Source organism: Ambystoma mexicanum, chromosome 5p, assembly GCF_040938575.1.
Source record: "Ambystoma mexicanum isolate Mex_15411 chromosome 5p, UKY_AmexF1_1, whole genome shotgun sequence".
In the NCBI taxonomy this organism is placed as follows: domain Eukaryota; kingdom Metazoa; phylum Chordata; class Amphibia; order Caudata; family Ambystomatidae; genus Ambystoma; species Ambystoma mexicanum.
Genome location: NC_090930.1, coordinates 744,562,356 through 744,587,082, shown reverse-complemented (window position 1 = coordinate 744,587,082; position 24,727 = coordinate 744,562,356). Strand labels below are relative to the sequence as shown.

General features: G+C 47.6%; 1 pseudogene; it reads right to left on the bottom strand.

The window, feature by feature from the left end:
• Positions 1–15,441: 15,441 nt before the first annotated feature.
• LOC138481163 (selenoprotein T2-like) overlaps positions 15,442–24,727 on the bottom strand; it is a 107,758-nt pseudogene continuing 98,472 nt past the window's right edge.

The following is a 24,727-nucleotide window of genomic DNA, read 5'->3' as shown; positions in this document are numbered from 1 at the left end:
ATCCAATAATTGGTAAGTTTCATCAACAAATTGAGGACCCTGAGAACTTTCCCCTGACGGATAACGATTGCATTGGAAAAGATGACCTCAGAGTGTTGATGAAATGTCCAAAAATGTTCCAAATCCAAGACGGTTTGTTGGTGAGTAAATCCATATCTGGCCATGACCAGTGGGTGGTCCCAACCTCATTCCGAAGCCTGATGCTAAGACATGCCCATGATGCGGCCACAGCCAGTCATCGGGGGTTTCATACAAAATTATAAATATTGCGAGAGGTTGCATACTGGCCACACATGGGGCAGGACCGCGACCAATAATTGAAGGGGTGTCTTGTGTGTGCACAAATTCAGCCAACATCACTCACACACTGTGCACTCCTCCAAAAGAGGGGGGTGACGCTGCCTTGGTCAGATTTGCAAGTTGATTTTATCAGGCCCATGATTCGCTCCTCTAGGGGGAACAAGTACATGTTGACCGTAACATGCTTGTTTACTAAATTGGTGGAATGTCTCCCGGCCCCAAATTGCAAGGCAGAAACACTAGCCGCCCTGATGATCAATCAAATCTTCTCGTGTTTTGGACTACCAAAGGATTGAGTCAGACTGAGGTAGCCACTTCACTAGCGAAGTGATGACAAAGATGTGGGAGATACTTGGTGTCAAAAGGAAACTACACATTGCCTACTGGCGGTCCTCGAGTGGTGGAGTTGAGAGGTACAATAAAACTACTGTGAGGATATTAAAAAGGTTTGTGGCAGATTCTGGGCCAAGTTGGGACATTTGATTACCCCTTGTCCTGATGGCCATCAGATCTACCCCTTCTTCTGCAACAAAAATGTCTCCATTTGAGCTGATGACTGGACGAAGGATGGTGATACCCCAGCATCTGCTCTACAGAACCCAAGAAAAGACTTTGATAAATGCCTCCACAACTCATGAGTATGTTGAGAATCTAAGAAAACACCTTCAACATGCTTTTGCCTATGCTCAGCAGAATCTAGAAAGATCTGCAGACAGTATGAAGACCCATTATGATCTTAAGACAACTAAAAAGGAATATCAAGTAGGAGACCAGGTCTACAATTTCCAAAGGAACCAAGCCAAAGAGCGCAAATTCCTCCCAACCTGGCGGGGTCCTTTTGAAATTGTGGACAAAGTCTCAGCAGTCGCCTACAGAATCTGCATCCCCAAGGGCAATTTGACAGAGGGGGGAAGACAAGTGGGTCCACATAAACCAGCTGAAGAGTTGCCATCCCAGGCATACTTTGTTGCAAATAGAGGAGCCAACGGGAAACCGAGAGGGGGGGGGGAATCCAGAGACATAAAATAATTATTAAATGTTCACAGTGTATGTGCAAGAAGTGTGTTAAGACCATTAGGGAACATAGATGGGGAATATTGCCTATTGTAATCAATGCATGTGTCTTTCACACTGCTGACATCCCCAGATGATGTGTGGACACAGTAGTGGGAACATTTCCATAACCATACTATGTTCTATCTTCTAGCATCTGGGCTAAGAATCATCCCAAGAATTACCAAGGAGGACCACTCGGGGACCAGGAGGAAAGACCCAAGGAGCCCGGAGTGCTGCTCCATACTCCCAACCAGAACCAGCAATACTCCCAACCAGGACCAGCAAGGAGAGCGGGTTGCCTCCAGCACTGACGGGAGAAGCCACTGAAGTTCTCCACACAGACTGAAAAAGAACATCCCAATCTCCCAACTTCCCCTTGTTGGGAGGTCAAAATCAAGTCATGAGGGGGGGATCCGTGGGATGTATTGACCCACTCCGCTGTGCTATGCGACATCACTCTGATAGTATGGTGCAAGGAACTGCAACAATGGCGGTAAAACTATTGTGCGTGCCAAAAACCTACAAAAACCGTGTTCTACAACACAACAAAAAGACGGATGCACAACCGGCCACCCGTGGTGCATGTGTGGTGGAATCAAGTCTACCCTGCAGAAAATGTGCCAGTGGGCTCCATGACCAGCAAACGGAGTGCAGAGAGAGAAGCAGCACTTTACAAGCGAAACCCCAAAATGTGCCTACAAATGACATTTGCTTTGTTGCTAAAAATCCAGAATGCCTATAACACAACACTTCTCAACATTCAAAATCTTGCTTGGTGCTAAAATTCATGTAATCTAAGGAAGCATTGCAAACATACAAAGTCCTAATGTGAAGAGCAAAACATTCATCAGACAAACTGGATGGTCTGTAAACCGAGAGCCTGTTACGCTCACCTGGTATCCACAGGGACACCACCCAGCTTAGTTACTCGCTGGCATGCTGCTCAGCTTTGCCCTGATGTGGTCTGCGGCGAATGTTCTGCCTTATGGTAGAATTAGGCGTGCTCTCCGTCCTGCCTTCTTTGCAGGGGCGCGTTGTCTTTCATGGGCGAGTGCGGTCCAGTTACTTCACTGACGCCGGCCCGTTTGATATTGTTCAGGTAGGTCTTATTGCTGTTCTTTAGTTTTGTTGCCATCCTGCATGCCTTTCTTTGTTTAAAATGTCTCTTTTTTTCTCCCTTAGGTATGCAGAGCTTCAGCGCAGCAAACTGGCGTGATTGAGCCCTGCTGGGTAATGATGGGGCATTAAGAGCGATGTGATGCATTAAGTAAGCGCTATGCGCAGCGCTGCAAAATCTTGCCTTTGCTAACCTGCGTTTTCCTTCCTTGTAGGTTGCAGTGTTCTTCAGCACGAGTGGAATGTCCGGAGTGGGGCCAGCCGAGAGGCGACCAGCCAGGTAAGCCTTTTGAGCAGTTCGTAATTTGTAAATGTCTCTACTGCTTTCTTTAATGTTGCCTCCATCTTCCTCTTTCAGGTCGTTCTGTCCGGGAGGCGTGCAGATCCGAGGAAACTGTTCTCAGTAGCTGCGAGTGTTTAAAGATGAAGTCTGCAGGTAAGATGCTGCTGCAAATGATGTTCCTTTTCTCTCATTGCAGGTTCTGCTTCTCCGAGGTTCGAGGGAATAGCTGGACACGGTGAGAGTCACGTTGTAAGCTGCAAAGTAACGCAAAGCGTGTTGTCTCGGGTGTGATTTAAATAGCACCAACAAAATAGTCCAGGTAAAGTAGTCCCTAGGCTACCACACCCAAAGCACTAGACCGCATAGCTTGGTTCGTAGAACCAAGCTATGTGGATGCCTCCATGTTGGCTGACAATACAATAAAGTAGTTCCCAAGCACATTGTTTTTCATGGTGTACGAGCCTGTAGCCATAGGCACCAGGACTGGCCCCATGAGGGCTTTTGAAGAGGATGCCAGGCTCTCGAGGCCCGAGTCCTGATTCCACCTGGCCAATGGGTTTGCCAGAGGGGGTTTTGGGCGAGGGTCGTGACACAGCCCCCGTCAGAATCTGGGTGCAGTACCCTGGGCTACCTAAATGACAGCTGTCAGATGAGTTACTGATGAAACTTTAAAGTGATCTAAACAAAAAATCTGCCGGATTAGCAAACATAAAAAGGATTGTGGCTCGAAAGAATATAGATCTCAGTTGCTTTTTATCCCACAGAGTTAAAGCTAAGGAAGTCATGTATTTATGTTTGATACAACAAATTTGGTTTTTCCTGGATCTTTAATTAAGAATAAATTAGCTTGGCTGAGCTGTAACCCTTTGGAAGTGGACAAACAGGTTTCTTTCAGGCAGAGGGATATCCTCTCAGCTGAAACTCACGAGGAGATAATTGTGGGGTTAACTCAGACTTTTGTCTCCAGAAAGAGAATGAACAATAGCAGACCATTCAGCCCAGGAAACGGAGGTGTGAAGGTGGTCGTAAACTGCTCCTGGAAGGGACTCACAAGGGAGGGGCCTGTTCCTGGACTGCAGGGAGACACAAATGGGCGGACCATTTGCTGTTAAGCACGAACAAAGAATTTCACAACTTGTCATCCAAAAGGGTAAAAAATATACCAAGGACAGAGTGGTGAATCTAATTTTTTGGCTGCACATTTTAAGAGGCAGCAGAACAGTGTAACATGTTCTGGACAGGAATGGCAATATATGTGGTTTTATGCGAAATATATTAATATTACAATTGTGACAATTTACACGCACATCCTTATGTTAAACACACACATTTGTGGAAATTTGCATCAAGTTTGGAAATTGTGTTCATAGCAAAAAGGACAAAATTCTATAGATAGTTGAAACAAGATCCCACAGCTGGCAGATTTTGAGGCACAAATGCTACATAAAATATGGCATTTGTGTGTGATTTGTGTAAAGGTGACCAATTGAGAAATATGTATTTAGTATAAAATCTGATTTTGAGAACAGTGGCTAAGGGGAGGTTTCTACTGTAAAGAAAACCATAAAATGTGACATCATCGGCCTTGATCCAATCACTCAAATGCAAGGCAGAGATGAAGTTTTGATCCAATCCCAACTCACAAGGCAAGCTTAGCTAAGCTGGCCCATACACCCACTTTGTGATGTCATTTTAAAGCATAAATAGGAGACAGCTGAAAACACATAGGAACTCACTGATCTGCTCACTTTCTGATTTCGGCAAAGCACTCTGATCCAGCATTCTACATACTTTCAGATCCAGATGCCAAGACTCTTGCCAGCAGTAGAGAACTATTGATTTCAGCAAGGTCCAAATCTTCAAACTTATTCCCAACCCCCAGTGAAGCGCTGTGGGAGAAGGCCTTTTCAACTAAGAACCTGAAATTCTCTGGCTTGCTACCACTAGGCTTGCCTGAGGAACTCACTATCCAGTGGATTAAAATACCCACAGAGTAGGAGGGCTGATCCTGTGCAAATCCGGTAACCGGCCTAGCTGATCCGATCCTGTGGCCGATGCGCTGTTCTTCCTAGACCAGATCCAATCCATGACCAGAACTGACAGTCCAATTTAATAACTTATTCTGTGAGTATTAAAAGGAAGAAAAGTGACCCTAATATATCTGCATTGTCAGATCCCCATCTCAAACCCATCCCATCTTTCATTCAGAACCATGGTATTGCTAGAACTATCTTTGCGCTGACTCTTTTCTCATCTGAAGAAGTAGAGTATCCACAACAGGCAGGTTACACTGATCACGTGACTAAGATCCATCTGTGGGATTCGCTTTTTCATAGTCATAATCTATTGTACTCAACCCATCTGTCATTTTCAAAAGTGCATTTCTGTTTTCCATTCTCAAGCCTATTTTGTAAAAACGACTCTTACTAAAACCTCTATAACTCCCTCAATTTTTATGATAGAAACCAAATTTCAACTCCTACTCGTACCGAACATCCTTAGCTATTCTCCCGTTATAGCGAATATCGCGCAAGGAAAGGTTTGCTGCAAATTTTGGATTCTGAGAAATTTTACACGTGTGAAATAGCTTTAATTTATTTCCCACTTGGACTTTGAGATTTCAAAAGTTTTCTTCTTACTAAATCATTACTGGTGATTGCAACTGCTCAAAGCGGCTCCCATAGGAATTTATAACAATCCAAGTATTTTTGACCACATTTGGTGTTTTTTGCTCAGTCAATTCCAAAGACAATTGCAAAGTCATTCTGACAGCTGAAAAGTCAATTCTGTTTTTTCTCTCATGTTTGAAGGGGGAAGGTGGAACTGATATTCTGTTTGATTTGTGCTATTCCTGAATACCTGCTCTCTCCTTCCACCTCTTTGCATTGCCTATTGGTGGGTTGAGGGGTGTTGCAGGGGGGAACCTCTAATCATAGTGCCATCTGTTATAAACCAACAAAATAGTTTTATTTTCTGTGTTGCATGTGCTTTTGTGCTCATTATTTGATTTCTAGTGTTTTAAAGATATTATTCAGTGTCCTGTCACCCCATTGGTGATTGCTGTTTACCTATTAAAATATATTGTGATTAAATTCTAAATACATAAATAAATATTTACCTTTGCAAACTAGCCCGATTCCTGGTTCAGTGTGACTGGGGGTGGTGGGGGGGGGGGGGGGGGGGGACAGGGGCTGGGGTGGGTCTCAGTAGAAGGGTGTGATACGAGTGGTATATCGTTCAGAATATTGAACTTATAGACAAAAATAAATAAGGGTTCCAATTGTGCACTACATGCCGGGCTCAACTTGGCTGTGTGCCGGATTGAAATCACTTATATGCACCACCCGAAGGGCAGTCCAGGGAGTCTCCTGGACCATATCTCCACCAATCACGGTCCGGCAAGTGAAAAGTAGGGTTGGGACTTTGTGCCTGTTGAACTGTATGCAGGTGGGGTGGTAGGTTTACTCAACCCATTCTGGGGCTCCTGAATCCACTAGGCTTACTTTGTCCACGGTTAGCAATCTGGCGATACGGTTGCTGGCACTGGACAGCTGGATGACCATGGCACGATGAGGAAAGGCTCACCACATTAACCACCACAGTGGACATGCAGGACAAACAGCAGGAGGGGAAATTAAGATTACCACAGCAGTCAAGCCTAATCCTTCTGCACCATGGTACACTCAAGAACTCAAATGAACCATCAAAAAACAAAAAAAGAATTGGCAAACATCCTGGAGCGCATCAGACTTCACCCTGCTCAAGGAAATTATAAGTTACTTACCGTAGTGACTAAACTACTCCTAGTCTATAGTCCCCTTTCGTCCATACTGTATGGGTGTCTCTCTCTAGGGACAGGCGATGGAACCTTTTTCACCATTAAAAAATAATCTTCCCCTTTAAAGTTCAAGGCGTGAAGGGGCCCAGTTCTGCAAGCATGCTCTCCCCTGACTCCGCCCAACAGCACCACTCCTCAGTCCCCTTTGACACATCAACACTACCATTGCCTAATGACGGTATCATTGAGGGTGAGGATGGTGGGAGGGATAGAGGAAAGGGGACTAGGAGTATGCCAGTCACTACAGTAATTTATAATTACTCCTACGTCCCATCCCCTTTCCTCCGTACTGTATGGGCAATTACAACCGAATGTAGCCCCAGGGTGGAGAGGTGACCATCCTAAGAAAACAAGTTCCTTAAAACCCCCTCACTAAAGGTCACCTCCAATCTGGAGCTGGCATCCAAGCAGTAGTGATTGCAGGCCGAAAGAAGTGGCCCATGTAGCCACCCTGCTGATGAGCTGCCAAGAATGTGCCTCTGGAAAGCCACTGCTGTGGCCTTGGCCCAGTTAGCCTGGGCATGCAGATTTGCCAGGAGTGGTTTGTGCTTTCCCTCATAGGCCTCTTTGATGGCCGCAACCATCCATCTTGCTATCAAGGCATTGGAGGCTTGATAGCCTGTCCTTGCCCCACCGAAAGTGCCAAAGAGCCTCTGATTTTCAGAAGCTCTTGGATCTGTCCAGGTAGAATTTCAGAGCAGGCCTAACATCCAGACAGTTCAGTAGCCTCTCAGCATCGGCCATATGGTCCGCAAAGAAAGTAGGTAGCACTATCTCCTCGTTCAGATGAAACGAGGAGACTACCTTGGGTGAAAATGTGAGGTGAGTTCTAAGCTCCACCTTGTCCTTATGAAAAATAGTATAGTGCTCCGAGGCCACCAGTGCCTTGATCTCAATGACCCTGCGCGCAGAGGTAAGACCTACCAAAAGGGCTGTCTTAATGGGGACTAGCTCCGATGGCCACCAGATAGGTGCAACACGTGTCTACTTGCATCCCAGGGTGTGCGAGGTGTGTTGAGAAGGATAGCATGTCGTCCAACGTGCAAGTCAGCAGATCAACCTCCTTTGATTCCACCCAGTGACAAAACCTGGTCCACTTGCTTTTCTACTGGCTCCTAGGAGCCTTGCTCCTAGCGCCCTGTATGTCTAGGTTAGCCTGTGACAAGTGCAGATGCTTTAGTGAGCCCTGCTCAGGAACCACGCTGCGAGGGCTAACCTCTGGGGGTGGGGTGAATGACCGTGCCCCCCCTTCTGAGATAGGTGAGCTTGGGGCAGCGGAAGGTGCATCGGGGGGTTGCTAGGACAGGCTGAGCAGTTCCAAGTAACATGGCCTCGCCGGCCACCAAGGTGCTATGAGAATAATATGTAGGTACCAAGAGTCCCTTATCTTGCAGACTACCCTGTGCTGCAGGGGAGTGGGATGAAATGCATATGCATTAAAGTTGTTCCGCTGTATCTGGAACAAATTGCCCAGGCCCTGTCGCTGCCAGGAAACAAACTAGGGGCACCTACTGCTGGACCAGGTGGCAAAAAGAGCCACCTGAGAATGACCCCATCTGTTGAAGATCTCCTGAAGGACCTTTTCGTTCAACTGCCATTCGTAATTTTCCACACCCAGCCTGCTGAGCCTGTCCGCTTCCAGGTTGGACTCCCCTGGGGAGGTGGATGGCTGCCAAGTGCATGTTGTTAGTCAGAGCCCATTCCCAAATGCTGACCGCTAGAGGGCAGAGAGGAGGGGAGCTGGTGCCACCATGCTTGTTGACGTCATACATGCTGGTGGAGTTGTCAGTTTGAATTAGGATAGACTTGCCGCTGACCATCAGGAGGAAGGATTTGAGAGCGAGCCAGATGGCCCTCAACTCAAGCCAGTTGATGTGAGCTTACTGAAGGGTCCAGACCCTGTGCACATTCTGGCTGCCCAGGGTGGGCCCCCCCCGAGCCCTCTAGGGATGAATTCATAGTGATGGTAACCTGCAGTGCCGGTTGCCAAAAGGGTCTGCCAATTTGCAAGTTGTAGTCCACGCTCCATCAGAGCTGAAGTGGGATGCTGACCAGCTACGCTTGAGAACCCCTCTCTGACTCCCGGAGGCTGCAAAGTGCAGCTGAAAGCATCACATCTTGAGCCTCGTGTGTGGCACCGCTAGGAGGCATGCTGCCATAATGCCCAGGAGGTGTTGGTACCACCAGGCGGAGGTCCCTGCCCTGCTGAGGAAATGCCCAGTGTGTCTCTTGATGGGTGTGACCTTGTCCTCCGAGGGGAAATTATCTCGGAGCTCATATCCCAGATGCGACTTTTTGAGATTGATGGAAAATCCCAACTCGTGTAGAGTATTCATGAGGGATGAGGCGGTGTGTTGTACCGCCTCTGGAGAACCTGCCCTGACGAGCCAGTCTAGGTATGGATAGACGTGGTGACCCTGGGCCCTAAGGAGGGCCGCCACTGCGTTGATAGGTCTGGTAAACACCCTGGGAACTGAGTTGAGGCCAAAGGCTAGAACCTTGTATTGGCAATGAAAGCCCATGATCATGCACCTCAGAATGACTGATGGGGCTGCCAGACAGCGACGTGTAGGTATGCATTCTTCAGGTCCAGGGAGCACATCCAGTCTCCCCTGCACAATGTCTCTGCTATAAGCGCTGGGGTAACCATCTTGAACTTTTGAAGGGGGAGGGAAAGGTTAGAGGTGGAAAGGTCCAACAACCCTCAAGCCCGCCTGATTCTTTTTGTGTATGGCAAAAATCTGTGAATAGAAGTTCATACCCCGCTGGGAGGCTGGGACTTCGCCTACTGCCTAACTCTCTAGGAGCGATCGAATTTCCACCAACAGAGTTGCTGTGCCAATCGAGGAGTGGGGGAGGTATGGGAAGGCAGTAGTCTGTGGACAAGACTGACAGGATCCAGGGGTCCACAAACATCAAGGGCCAGCATTGTGAGTGCAGGCCAGCCTGCCCCCACCACAGAAGACATGTGGGCCCGGATGGGTGTATCATGCCCCCCCCCCCCCCGATGCAGGGGCTAAGGAGGGGGGACTAAAGAACTGCTTATTTCCCACCTTGTTGGCTTTGAGACCGGTCCGACTTTCTGGACCTCAGTTCCTGGAAACTTGGAACCCACCGTAGGCCTGACCCTTGTCGGAGCGCTGATGCGTCTGCCCATAGGTCTTAGCATGGACTTTGTGAAGATGGATAAGGATATCAGAGTCTGGGAGCTGTTTTTCTTTTTATCCAGTTCATCGGTGGTGGAATGAAAAAGGTTGCCACTCTCGAATGGATGGTCCAATAAGCGTTCCTGGACATCTGGGGTGAAGTTGGTAGCCCACAGCCAGGCTGTCATCCACATGTCCATAGCTATGCAGATGGCGCAGCCTGAGGTGTCTATGTGGGCCACGGTGGACTCCATTATGTCTTGCGCCACAATATTTGCTTCCGGCAGCCCCCCTTGAAGCACGCTGGACTCTTTACTGGAAGTTCTAGAAGGAAGTCTGCCATTTCCCGCCAAAGCCTTTGGTTGACAGGGGGCAAGCATACCATCCGGGTTGGACTGACGGAAGTGCAAAGAAGCATTGGAATACACCTTATTTCCATACTTCTCCAAGTCTTTTCCTCCTCGTCCAGGAGTGACGAGGCTGAGGTAGCAAAAGAAGACTGCAGTTTGGAGTAGAGTAGGGGCGCAACAATCACAGAGGAGTGTGGCTGAGGGCGTGCAGACAGCAAGGTTGGATTGCCTGTACTTGGCATCGAGGCACCCATTGGTCAGCTCCACCGAGTGGGGTTTAAGCCAGCCCTTCTTGGCCGAGCCACCACATCCTTTTGCATCAGAACCCCTGTTCTAGCCGCAGGGCGTAGAGTGAGGACCTCCACCAAATCCCCCTCCTGGAATTGTTCAACTTCGGGTTGCAGGAGCCCCAGGTATTCGGCCAGACCGGTGAGCCATTCATGAAATGCCTTGGTGGATGAAGGTGTGTCCAGATCCTCCTCCTCATCAGTGTCCACCAAAGTGTCCTGTGGGTCTGGTGCAGCCGGAGGAGTACTGGGCGCCGAGGGCTGAGGTGTGCTGACCAGAGGCTGCAGTGGAGGCTGATATGGAGCGGCCGGGGCTGCGGGAACAGGCATGGGCAGCAGGGGGGCCTGAGGCGCTAGAACCCACAGCGCAGCAGCCATGGGTGCCGGCGGCAGAAATGGAGGAAGCATGTCCCTGATCACATCATTGAGGTTGACACTCACCTATGAGCATGAGGAACTTTTCAAAAAACCTGTCCTCACAGGATGGTTGGGTGTTTGGCTGCGCGGGAGTGTAGCTACCCTGCAATGCTGAAGGATACACTGTAGGCATGTGCCTGCTGAAGACCAGTCCCACCTAGAAGCTCATTCTCCTACCTGTTCCCCCAAGGGGGATGGTGTTGGCCGAGCAGCCATTTTGTCAGGCTGCATGCCACGTGCCAGTGTCGTGACACTTGCCGCACTGGGCCCGGACTCTTCCAGGACTCTTGGCGGTGGAGGTTGAGGTCTACCCTGCACTTCATGTCAGGGCCTGGTAGGCATTGTGCCCTTGGCCAAGTTGCTGGTAGTGCTGCATATAGGCACCCCCTTAGATATCTATCTGGTAGTGGAGCGTAGCCCCTCGAGTGAAGACCCAGTAATAGAACCTTGCAGTGCCTCAGCGACATCACCGGTAGGATCTCGCAACCCCCTCAGCCTGGTGGCCGGTAGATTAATTAGCCTCGGTACCTGTGCTGGTACTAGAACCTGACAGTCCCCCCGCTTGGGCGTTTCCTGGGAAAGGAGTCGCCCTTGCAGGTTGCTGATGAAAACAGTGGCCCTGCCTTGTGGCTGCCGAAGTCCTTCAAGTCCTCTGGAAGTGACCTTCCTAAGAGCTCTATACACCGAATTAACCTGTTCTTCAAAGTGCTCAGTATAAGAGTGCCACATGCGGAACAACCCTCTCAGCCGTGATCGTGGCCAAGGCAGCGGAGGGAAATAGTGTGGGGGTCGGTTGCTGGGAAGAGCCCCTCGCAGGCTGGACACCTGCTGAAGGCCAATGAAATCTACATGCGCAGGGGAGGAGCGTGGCACCACATGACAGAGTATCTGAATAAAAGACAAAAACACAAAGGTACTTTCTGGGAAAGAGCATGTGGAATTTTTCTGGGAAAGAGCACATGCAATTACAAGGACGAAGCCTAACTCAGGAGCGCTGGAGAAAGAGGTCTGTTGCAGTCAACTCAGAAAAGAGAACTGAGAGGGGCACCAGTGGGTGGAGTCAGGGGAGTGCATGCTCCAAGGGCTACGCACCTGCATGCATCTAATATTTAAAGGGAAGAACATTTTTTTCAGGTGAAAAATGTTCAGTTTCCCGTCCCTAGCGAGGGACACCCATACCCTATGGAGGAAAGGGGACGGGATGTAGGAGTACTCTGTTACACAAAGACGATTGATAAACACAGCGAAGGACAACTACAACCAAAACACCATAGCCAAGGCCAACAATGAAAACGGAGCACTCTTCAAAGCCATCAAGCACTGCATCAACCCTCTGCGCAACCCACCCATAGCACACGCCATTGAAAAATCCACTGCCATTAACTCTTTCTTCGTCAACAACATCCACTAACAGCAGCAAATTACACATCTCGCAAAACCACAAGTACCTAGATAACTTTAAAGACACGAACTATGGAAGACCTCACTGCCACCTTAGAAGCCCTCAAGGCAACATAGGTTGAGGACACCCTCCCTGCCTCCATACTTAAGACCCTTCCGACTTAAGCATTCCTCCCTTAGCTGTCAACAGCTCCCTAACGCAAGACAACTTCCCCATATCCATCAAATCCTCACGCTTAAGAAACCAAAACTGTATCCTGACGATCTCGCCCAATCACACATTCCCTTTCTAGGTAAGATCCTTGAGAAAGCAGTAGTCACGCAAATCCAAAGCCAATAACCTCCTTCAGTTCTACCAATCTGGCTTCAGACCCAGTACAGAAATGGCTACCATCAAGGTCATCGACAATGACCTTAAAATCCTTGATGGCCATCCTCGCCTCCTGGCTCTCCTTGACCGCTCAGCAGTATTTAACACAGTAGAACGCCAGACACTGACGATCTACATTGCTGCACAGGGATCAGCGAGATCATCATCGGCTGGTTCAAATCCTACCTTGCTAATCACCAACAGTTCATACAAATGGATTCTTTCAGATAACCAACTCTACCAATCACCTGTGGAGGCCCACGAGTATCCATCATGTCCCCAGTCATCTACAATCTTTACATGGAACCACTGAGAACCCTCCTCCATCAAAACATCCACTTCCACCACGCAGAGGACACAAAGATCTACCTCAAGATATCCACCATCAAAGACATTCACAGGCTCAAGGCTTGCTTCATTGGTTGGAGTTAGAGAGGAATGCCAGAGGAGAGTTAGAATCAAAGGCTACCCTAGCCATGGACGTAAAGGGAGGTCACGTATGTGGTGGCAGTGGAGCTAGATGGTTGCTAGCTCAAGAGAGATCACAGACGAAAAATATCAAAGAAAATGTTTAATTCAAACCGACACGAGAGACATATTTACATAAATAGACATGTGCCTCGGGTAGCACGTAGGGTATGATAGTACAATACATTGTGATGTGCATACGGGTGGGTTAGTAAGTGACAACCATTTCATGTATTGCTAAATCAATTCAAGTAGCAATACGCCAAAATTGTCAACACACTGGTTGGTGGTGTTTCTGGTTCGGTGCGTAGTTGAAATAAGGCAGTGGCTGTTTTTCAATTGAGCAGTGCTGCTATGGGGCACCAAACTGTCTTCAGGACATTGATTGTGGTCAGGACGCTGTTGCATGGGGTGGGCGTGCACCTAGAGGTTAAAAAACTAGATTATATGGTGATCAAGTGGTGCCAACCATTGGAAACACTGCAAGAAGGTGGACCTACTGAGGTTACTCTATGAACGCCATGGTGAAAGTCTTAGTTTGAGCAAGCTGCTGATAGTTGAGGTGGCTGGAGTTCGGTTGGCAGAGTCAGACACCAAAATCTAGAAAAATATATCCAATTTGTGATTTTGGATGGGGTACAGATCAAGATAAATGGGGTAGGAGTCCCCTAAAAATTGTGAATGGTGACCGATAAACGAGACACTCTGGGTGGAATAACTGCTTACTGGTGCTCACCACAAATGGTCTACTAATGTGGCGGGGAGGCGCATTCAAAAAGTTGGCCCATTGCATGAGGCGGTGTGGAAACATCTGTTAGATGCATCACGTGTGGTGGAGGTACAACGTAAGGCGTTTGCTGTCTGTGGTATACAGAGGGAAGTGAGCAAGTGCTGTGGCCAGCGCTATATATATTAGGCATAGCTCATAATTGGAGTGCCTATGATGGTTGGTCGGCGTGCCAATGGCTTTAACAGCACAGAATCGCATTTCAAAACGTAGTGAAGCGGCTCTGTGCAGCGCGGTTAGACATACGTTAGAAAAACCATCTTAGTTGCAGTGGGGTGTGCTATATGGGGCGCGAGGTGATCTGAAAGAAATTCAGATAAAAACAAGATGCGTTGTGGGGAGCTGTATCTGCGAAGTGATCGCTGGGTTCGGCTGCACGCATACGTGCTACGAGAGCACTTATTCAAAGTAGCGAAACTTTATTGGGGACACAGACCCCTAATGCGCATGTGTTTTGAGCAGGTAGTGTCATTGCTTGGACCTACGTGCCACCACACAGGTGACCTCCCTTTACGTCTATGACTAGGGTAGCCTTTGACTCCAACTCTCCTCCGACTATTTTACACAGGCAAAAGAGCCACCACCAACCTAGCCATAGAAATAACAGAGGTCATACTCTCTAGAAGTCTATGGGGCACCTTTGGGGTTCCCTTGCCTTAGGAGCCAAAAGGACTCTTAAGGCAGAGCAGAAAAACACAATGTGACACTCAGTCTGGAGATAAAGCCTGGCTGGGAGAAAAGCGAGTCACAAACACAGGCAAGGCAGCAACAAGTACAGGGGGGCTTTGCCAGGAGGTAAAACGTGTGCCTTGTGGCTAAGAATCTGCATAGAAGATCATGGAGATACATTTTCTTTTCTTACTTAAATACATTGGTTTTCTTTGCGCTACCACATTTCTACAAAGAGAAAAACATTCCCTTATTTTAAATGCGGGTGTACCAAGTAACATGTGGCCTGTAGAAGTGTGAACATTTCACAAACGAATCAGTTTGTGTTTATGTGCCAAAATAGTAGGGTTGTTCATTAATTGATAGGAGCAGCAACTGTTAGAAGTGTGCAAGCAAGTCAGGTAAATTTATGACTTTGTTAGCATGATTCGAAAGACCAGATATCTCCAGTATTAATACAAAACATGAAAGCACAAAGCCACGCTAGACAAACGTATTGCATTTTAGGGCACAGCACCATGTAGAGCAAAGTAGCTAATTCTTTACTGTGCAACATCCAATAGTAAATGTTGGCATTTGGTTCCAATGAGTCAATTGGAGAAAAATTAGGTGCTGCAGTATTTAACAAAGAGATTCTGTGTAGAAATGATGGAGGGAGAAGCTTCAGGGTTGCACCCAAAGTGTGCAGAACCTCACTAGCAGAAAACCAAGCATACACCAATGGAACTGAAATTACAAAAATCGCAAACCATCATTTAAAATCCTAAAAAGTGATCCGTCCAGCATGTTGCCGCTTTTTGTTCACTCATGCTGTCTAACATAAACCCTCTCATGTGCAATACAGGGATTGACCATACATCTACATAGCTAGCATTTAACTGAAACACTGTTGTACAAAGGCCTTCCAGCATTGGAGCTGGAGGGTGACTTCAAATTAATCTTGGGTCATCACATCAAAAAAACACAATTTAATTAACTTGTCAAAAATTAACAGAAAAATCCACAAATAATGCTTCAACATAGGAGCATGGTCTTTCTCAGGGAAATACTAACTTAAGGGATAGCAGATTGGTTCAAAGAACAGAACATACTCCCCTAACCACTGCATGCAATCTCTCCAAAGCAACAGGTGGCAGTCGCTAGAATTATAAAAATGAAATGGACGTAGTTTTATAAATATCACTTTATAATCATTTTAAAATTAAATATCAGATTTATTTTATAATTGTATCACTGTTGGGCAAATTGGCCACCAACAAGGGAATCTTCGTCACATTTTCTTCAGAGATGGTATCAATGGTGGTTCAGGGGGAGAATTCCTCTGCTGACTGACGTCCATGGCGTGGCTTGTTTATCCGGCTTGCACTTACAGTTGGAACTGCTTTCAATACAAGTCTTCATTAAATCCACTACAAAAACGCACTCGCTGAGAAAAATCCCAAGTAGCATCTGCAAAGGAACAAAATAACATTAGCCATAATAGTTTTAATACCATCGTTCAAAATCCACTTGAAAGAATTACAGGCCAGTGACACCACAGCCATCGTTTCTAGGACCCGACAATAGGTGACAGATTTAAGATCACATTTAAGGATTGTTATATACAAAGAAAATTAAGAAAAATATAAAGAAAATTAACCCTACACTTTAAAATGAGCAGCAGTACCACAGGGCAGACTTCAATCATTAGATTGTGGCTTATAGTTGTTCCTTCAGAATAGCTATGTAATCAAAATCTGTGGCAATAACGAGCACAGAACGTGATATTTACGTAATGAAATTCACCAGTAGCAGATTCCTATGCTGTGTTAAGCAGGCTAGGAAGCACCATTTCTTGGTTTTAGTAAGTAAGAGCACTGGGTGCCAACCTGAAAGTGTAATTAGGGCGAGGAGGAGAAAAAGACAGGTCTTTAAAGCACAGCAAAAAGCATCAAACAGGAGTTTGTGCAAAATATAAGAGGAAGGGAATTCCAAGCGTGATTGCAAGTCTATGGGAATTCGCAGAAGTGGAGTTGTCAGACTGAAGAGTGCTAGCTGGAGGACCCGGAATTAAATATGGGTTGACAAACTTGGCGTGGTACCATAAAAATATCGATGGCTCAGGCAGGACACCTTAAAAGACCTGCTACCTTATGGGAAGCCAGTGATATGAGTCAATTATAACGAGTCGTCATTTATAATGTGCCTATACACAAGTGTTCCTAGGCATGATAAGACAAGGGAGGGAAGACAAGACTATCTTATGAGGCATTGCATCATTCAGATCGTGCAAGTGCAAAAACAGAGAAGGGCAAGGGGAAAGGTGGATGGGGAGTGTACAGGGGAGAGGACAGGGGACAACAGGCCAGCAATGCTCCGAGTAAGCGCAGCCAGGGCAGCACAGCTCTGGGTAGTGCAAAGAGAACAAGGGACTGTAGGGTTACAGTTAAAGCCCCCACAAGTGTGTGGTAGGACCAGAGGCAGTTCAAAGGTGACTGATCAAGAAAAAGCCTGGTACCCAGTGAGACTGAGGGTAGCCAAGGAACAAATCGGTAAAGCAGAAAGGTAGGTCAGCAGGGGAAAGAGAGAAAGAGGAGAAGAGGAAAGTTGGCGCTGCTTCCGGAACTTCAGGTGGTCCGTCCAGCTCAAGTATGAGAGGGTCAGGGAGACCATTCCCGAGGGAGGCACCAGCTGAGTAGAGCAATCTACCCCCCACTCTCGGCATGGAGAAGTGTCGAACCCTGTAGCTGAGCGAAGGGTTTGAGAAGGAAGGTATTTGGAAGAATGTTGGATGTAGTGCGTGCCCTGCCCCCAGAAAGCCTTACGGACAATGCAAAGTGTCTTTAACCTGAGCATTGCCGCCACCAGGAGCCAGTGGAGAGATTAAGGCTGGAGAGATATCCTTGGCTTCAAGCCCAGGGACCACAAGTCTTGCAGTCCTTTTCTGGATTAGATGCAGAGGGCGCAGAGTAGAGGAAGGCAGATTGAGAAAGAGGATGTAGTCCAGCCTAGAGAGAAGTAGGACTCAAAGTGAGCTTTTGGGGGCAAGTCAGAAAGGGAATAGTCCCTTTGAGGAGGTGCAGCTTGTAGTGGGATTTCTTGGCGACGTCCGAATGTGAGGAGAGAATAAGTGCAGAGCAATAAGAATTGGCGACATGTGTGCACAACAGTTAAGGGGTTGAAAAGAGCCTTGCTGCTGCATTTTAACTAATCTTTCATCGCTGATAGAATTGACTGGAAAGGCCCAAGTACACAACATGACCGCAATTAAAACTGGGAATGCACTGTATCAATAATCAGGAGTGGGTCAGGTAAGTGAAGATTTGTTTGATGAAGCAGGAGCTAGCGACCTTTTGGATATAGGGTTTTAGAGTAAGTTCCTGATCAACTCTGAAACCAAAATTTGTTAACACTGGGAAAGGGAGAGAGCAGGGTCCCATGGAGCTGGGCCAGACCTGCAGTCCCAAATGACAGGTTTTGCCACCCATCAAGAGCACCTCAGTTTTGTCTGCATTCAATTTAAAACTGCTGGGGGGACATCCACTGAACAATACAATCCATGAACTGCTGACACTCCATCTCTGGTTTGGATCTCTTAGGAAGCTGGTCAAGTCTCCATTAAGCTGTAACAGCAACTGGATATCGTCTGCATAGTTAACAAAATAGAACCAAGGAATAGAAAAGCTCAAACAGGCGGCAGTGAAAGATCAAACAAAAAGGGATAGAGGAAATCCTCCCATGAAAAAGGATTACATTATAAAGTAAAATTAGCAAGTGAGACCATTCTTCTGAAATTACAGGACAGCTTTGTAGTAGTGTCACTCTTTTCGGACAGTAAAATAAATTAAGAGTGTTAATAAGAATTTGGTTGTCAAATGTGTTGAAGTGGCAAAAGGTCTAATAGGAATAGTGCTTTGACATCCGCCAGAGCTAGAGAGCAAACATCCAACGCAAATACAATAACAGTTTTGGTGCTATGTCGTGGCCTAAAACCAGCAGGAAGGACTAGATTAGATTGATAGAGAAGAGGTTAAATCAATACATGCCTTTTCACAGAAAGCAATCAAAAACGTTGGTATTTCGGATGAAACAAGGGGTCCTGTGCAAACTTCTAAAGAGGTGCAGCAATATCTGAAGGGTGCACCATGCCCTTTTCCCTAGAGAGTGGACATTTCTTGGTCTGGTTGTTGGCGGTCTACCGTACAAAATTGGTGATACTAATGTGATCCAAGACTCCCCCCGCGAGGACAAAGGATTCCTGGGTGCACATCTAGAAGGATTGCACCGACCTGCAGTGACTAGACCCCTTGTGCGTACCTTGGAAAGGTTTACAGAAGCCGTGTTGTCAGAATTCCCATCTTCTCATTGTAGCAGGCTGATGTCCCCGGATTGTGCAGACCCTTGATAGGACCCCGTGACAGAGGATTTCAGGAAAGCACATAGATGTAAGTGGACCTTTTTCAGGGAAAATCAAGTGGGGGGACAGAGGGGGTTGAGTATTTGAGGGTGTGACGGATGGTGCGAGTACAGAGAACGAGGAATGAGTGGAGGTGTGGAAGACCACGTGGCATTGTATATAGGTTGGTTTGGTTATAATAGAGGATTGTGTTTTAACAGATCAGTTTCCTGTTCTACTAGGGAAAACAGCGCTGTGTAACAAAGAAAAAAGGTAATGATAGAGGTTCTGTATAATTAGTGGGCCTGGGATCTCTACGCCCAGTATAAGGGGTGGGAGCGAGAAGTAGTTATGGTAGAGGCCCCTTTGTTGGCCTGAGATCTCCTCAGTCGATATATAGGGGGTGTCAGAACAAAAAAGGTAGTTTTTCTTGTGATTTGCTTTATTATGACAAGTAGGTTGAGGGAGGGCCTGATTAAGTGGTGCAAGAGGAGATGTGTGGGTAGTGCGAGGATGTGCGGGAGGGTTATGAGTGAGGGGAAGGGTGGGGCATTGACAGCAAGAGGGCAAAAAGTAAAAAGGGGGTTACCGGATGAGAACAGCCTTGCTGGTTTGGGGCATGGCTAGTAGAAACATTGTGTAATGGTAACAGGTGGGCAGCTATGATGGAGCCGGCAAACCAGTTGGACTATATGTGTAAAGCTCTTCCCTTGTACCGAGAAAACAATTAAATTCCACAAAGAATGGCTAGCAGAAACTAAGGGAGGGATGTATCAGCCATGACCAGAATAGGGAACAAATAGATATTTTAAGCCATATGTATACTTATTTTTTTAGCAGCTAGGTACAGAGGGAAAGAGTTGAAAAACAGTTTTAGAATTGTAGACACTTGGAAGATGTCCCATCGATTCCCCCCTCCTGCCCCCCACCAAGTCGGTGAACGCCGCCCATAACCTGTGTCCCGACCACTACCACGCCTACTGTCCAGAGAGGCCCAGTGCCCCCCTGCAGAAGCAGCTCAGTCTCCTCCACAAGGGTGTTACCCCACCCGTGCTGCGTCAGGATCCACAAATCCCACTTTTTGCCCCTTTGCCCACTTCAGCTCCCCCACCATCCACGCCGGCCCTGTATCATAACCTTCCCAATCCTATAGCATCTGTGAGGGTTATAACACAAGAAGTGATATGAAACCAAAGAAGCAGTTGGAAGAGTCGAGAAAGGCCGAATAGCTAGCGAGGCTGAAGTTAGATGGGGCGGTGGCAATGAGCACCTGTTGAGACTGACGAGTGGGGTGCAGGAGACATTCTGTTTAGAATGGACAGTACTGCAATTAGAGATGTGCATATTGAGAACGCGGAGGAGAGACTGAGAAGGCGGGTGGACAGTTTGGATTATGGGACAGTATAGTCTGATGACTACGACCGGACATGTCCGGGGGAAGAGTAGGACACGGTGGATGAGTTGTAAAATGAACAGCCGCCCGTGATCTTGGTGCAGGTTGAGAGTTAGTGGGCCCCTCGATTAAGAAATGGGTATGGACGCGTGGCAGTGGAAAAAAGATCGTTGGTGGGGAAGAAGATGGCTAGGGCAGTGGGGGCGCAGTTTCCATTATTGCATAAAGGGCTGGATCGAGCACAATAAATACCATGCGCCCACATGGATAACAAATCTGATAAAGGCACCCCCTCTTACAGCTGGAGCAGGCAAGTGGATGTATTCTTTGAGAAGCAGACGGCCGGTACAACCTTGTTCATTGCAATGGTCAATGGTGATCAGGCAGACATTTGGGTCAAAGCGGGGTACCCAGGAGTTAAGCTAGTGGACGATAGCCGTGATGGTGCACATTTCAATGACATTAGGCAGGCAGTATGGGCAGCGCTGCTGCTCACATATCCTAATAAGTCAGATCTACAGTGGACAATGTGAGACGATGAAGACCCCCCCGCTCAATAGAATTTGCAAATAAAAGGAGATGAAGGGCAGAAATTGGAGATTCATGGGACAGAGCAATACCATTTTTCTATTTTGCAGTAAAAAAAGGGGACTTCCGAAGCAAGTACAGAAAATTCTTGACAAGATAATGGGGAATCGAAGCTAAGGGATGGCCAGAAATCATATTGTACATCATTGTAAACGGTTAAAAGAAAACTGCTCGGAGATCACAAATGGAGGAATCTAAATTGGTGCAGAAAAGGTTAGTGAAGGTTGCGTTTGAGGCAGCATGAACGGCGGGACAGACGGAGGGCCAGGCAGAGCTCAGAGTAATTCAGGTCGTGCGTTGTAACCGTATGGGTGAAACACAGTGTCTTGGGTGTGGGACAGTGTTGGTGTGTCGTGTGATGTGGTGGGTTGTGAACACAGGTTAGATTGTATCCATAAGGAATGATGGGTGGATGACTATCTGGTATCTTGGAGTATACTTGTGTTGTTGATGGTTTCATGGACTATGTGGCGAGCTGTTCACTCTAGTTGTGCTTGCAGGATCTCAGAGATGCTGGGGTGTGAATACTGAATTGATTCATGGTGCGATTATGTGTAGCGTGGCTAGCTCAAGGTCCAGTGTAGTAGCATTGGTTATGTTGAAGGAGCAGGAAGGGGGAAGTGGGTTAGTAAGTCTGTTTGGTGGAGCCTCTGGTGTTACTTTTATCGCTTGATGGCACCCACATTCTTGGTTGTGGTTTGTCACCCATTTTCCATCCTCTCCAGGACCGGGCCGACTTCCCTTGCGGTTATGGTTGCAGGTTGGTAATTGAAACCTAGTGCGTTTGTTGTTCGTCCAGGTTAGTTGCGGTCGTAGGGAGCAGAACTGATGTCTGGTCGGTTCCTGAAAGAGTGCTTGTTACATTAAATCTGGTCACTTATTACAATTCCCTGACTAGGTTCCCCAGTTTAGATTACTGCTTAAATTATTAGTATTTTGCCAATATTGGGGAGATGTCCCATTTTTATGCTTCATCCCCTCTCCTAGTGAGACCCCCCCACCCCCGCACTTTGCATAGAACCTGGACCTTTTTCCTTGTATCCTGAATGAGTGGAGCCTCCCCCCTCATTCATTCTTATTTGCTCCGATTTTTGGAAAGCTGTTCTGTGTTGCAGTCTGCTTTCCTCCATAACTCTTTAAAAGGCATCTGTGTTTAACTTTTGCAGCACGCAGCACCTTATATGCAGTGTTACTCTAAACCCTTTGGGTTCTCCTTTGAGATTCTTTCCTTATATAGTTAGTAAGGATAGAGGGATACTTTGTATCCTTCCTAAAACGTTATACTAAGATTAGCACACCACATTAAGCATCCATCTCCTGGAGGCAATAAAGATTTCCACGAGCTGTATGAGAAAAAAGGGATTTTGCATTTTCACTTTTTACATTGCGATTGCTGGGGGTGTAATAGTGGCAGGCAGAACTACTTCCTGGAAACACTCTGTGGGCCAAATAGTACTGAATGTAGCAGGTTGATCAGGGAGGAAACAAAGCAGTGAGCCCAATTACTAAAATTAAGTGCTCCTTGCGGCACTTCCAAGATGGCCGCCACCACAGCCCACACTAAAAAGGCGCCTCTGCAGTTCCTTCTGCCGTCCTCCCACACTCTGATTGGGCAGAACAGCCTTCTTGTGGTCTACTAGGGTGCCAGCAGGCTTTAGCCAGCCCCCTCACCAAAGGCCCCTGTCTTTGCCCGTCTGGGCATAGGTGGGCTCAGACGGACCCCCTCCTTTCGCCCACGCAGCTAATCATGGAACAGTCCCCAGGTAGGCAATCTGCTACCCCATAAATGTTGGGCCTCTGCAACTCTATGCAACCTGGTGAAAACCAGTGAGGATGGCTAGTCATCGTCACTGCTTCTCCACTAAACAACTGTTGAACCAAAGCGTGCCTAAACCATTGTGCTTCCTTGCCTTACTTATTCTCGCTTATTCCTTCTTTAATCACATTTTGTGCCTTTGCAAATTCAAAACCTGGTGTGTGCTTGTAACATATTTGCACCCATCCGAGGTACTAAAGTATTCCCAGTGAATCTGTTCTCTTGTTTGCATTGGCTACTAGGACGCCTGGTGAGTTTGTGCTCCGACTGCTGTGCAGCCCCTCCTTTCTTCCTACTATCCTCTGCCGCACCTATGGCACTCCCCATCTCCCCCATCTTCTCCAACTGCTACACCATCACCTGTGATCCTTCTCAAAAGGTCTGGAAGGAAAAAGCTTAATAGATATCCTGACCACTAACCCTGGCCTACCTATCGCAGACATCTATCTCAGTGCAACTTCCAGACAGAGCTTTACTGATATCCTCGTCTGTCCCCTCTCCAGCTCTATGGCCTAATCTCTACTCTCGCTCCTCACATCCTCAACCATTAATGGCGGCACTAATGGGAAGTCCTCTTGGTAGGCTTTGTATCATCCAGGTGTATAATTCTCTTTCACACTGGCACTATCTTGGTTCAGGGTCCTCCTCCTCCTCCTCCTCCTCCTCCTCCTCCTCCTGGATCAGCACTTGCTGTCCCTCGTTAACTTCCTCCCCACTCCCGTTACTCGTCCTACTCTATGCCCGCCGCCCGCCCGCCCCACTCCCCCCCCCCCCCCTCTGACTGGTGTACCCCTCTTCGGAAAACCTTCAAAAAAGGTTGAGACCTCATGCATCTAACCACGCTTAATACTCGTTCTGCCATCATGTTTGATTGTCAACATCTGCCTCCTTCCTGAAGACCTTGCCCTTGATATCCATGCTCTTACCAAGAAGTGGTTGAATGGCAGCTCAGTCACCGCTTTTGACTCCGTTCTCCCCGATGGCTATAAGCCTCGCCCGAACTGCAGGCATTGGATTGCTCTAATCTTCCCCGAGTGGGTCCCTTCTTTCCTCATACCCAGCCAGTCGTAATCTTCTTTCGAGAGCCTGGTTTGCAAGCTGGTCATCTCTCCCACTTCATCTCTGACCACTGCCACCACCTACAGATCACCTGGCTCTACCACTCTGTTACTCTCTGAATGGGCCGATTTCTCCCCTCTCCCTACAACCACCTCTAAACTGCTTGTGGGCGATTTCAACATCCACCTTGACGACTCAATCACAGCATCCACTCTTCAGTAACCTCTGCAACCCACTCTCCCTCTCCATTCTCCCTTCTGGTCCTACCCGCTCAGCTGGACACACTCTTGATGCCTTCATCCGCACTGATCACCCCACTCTTAGGTCAGACCACTCTCCTCTCACTTGGGTCCTCTTGTCTGACAGCACCTCCCGCAATCCAACAAACTTGTTCACAATTATCCATATGATGAAACGAGTGTCAGCTGCTGCCTTCGCATCTCCCTTCATCCCCCGCACTCCCCACTACAGACTACCTCCGACTCTGCTCTCAGCAACCTCCATCTTGCCATTGCCAATACCCTTGACATTCTTGCCCCAGTCACAAGGATCCGCCTTAAACATGTCTCCAAGCGTAAAACCCGGAACAACTCAACGTGCAGACCTGAAACGCAGACTCTGCATCCGCGCCAAGAAAAGGGCCCACATCCAGGCTTGCGTCTCTGGTGCATCCAACAACACGGCAGAACTCTGTAGGAAACTACTCAACCCTTCCGCAGCCTCCTCACCTTTCCTTCCAGGCCCTCTGCAACGCACTGGCCACATACACTGCAAACACCCGGGACATCCTCAGCAGCCTTGCGTTCCTCTCCCCCTCACCTAGCTCCACCCCCTGCCTCCTATGACCTCCCATCCTCCCATCACACCTGATGAGTCACCAGAGTTGTACGCTCAATGAAGGTCTCCTCCAAACAGGTTTCCCCCTGCTCTTCCAGAACCATTAAGGACAATATTGGCTCTTGCACCTGCACTTGCTTATTTCTGCAACCACTCTTGCTACTGGATCTT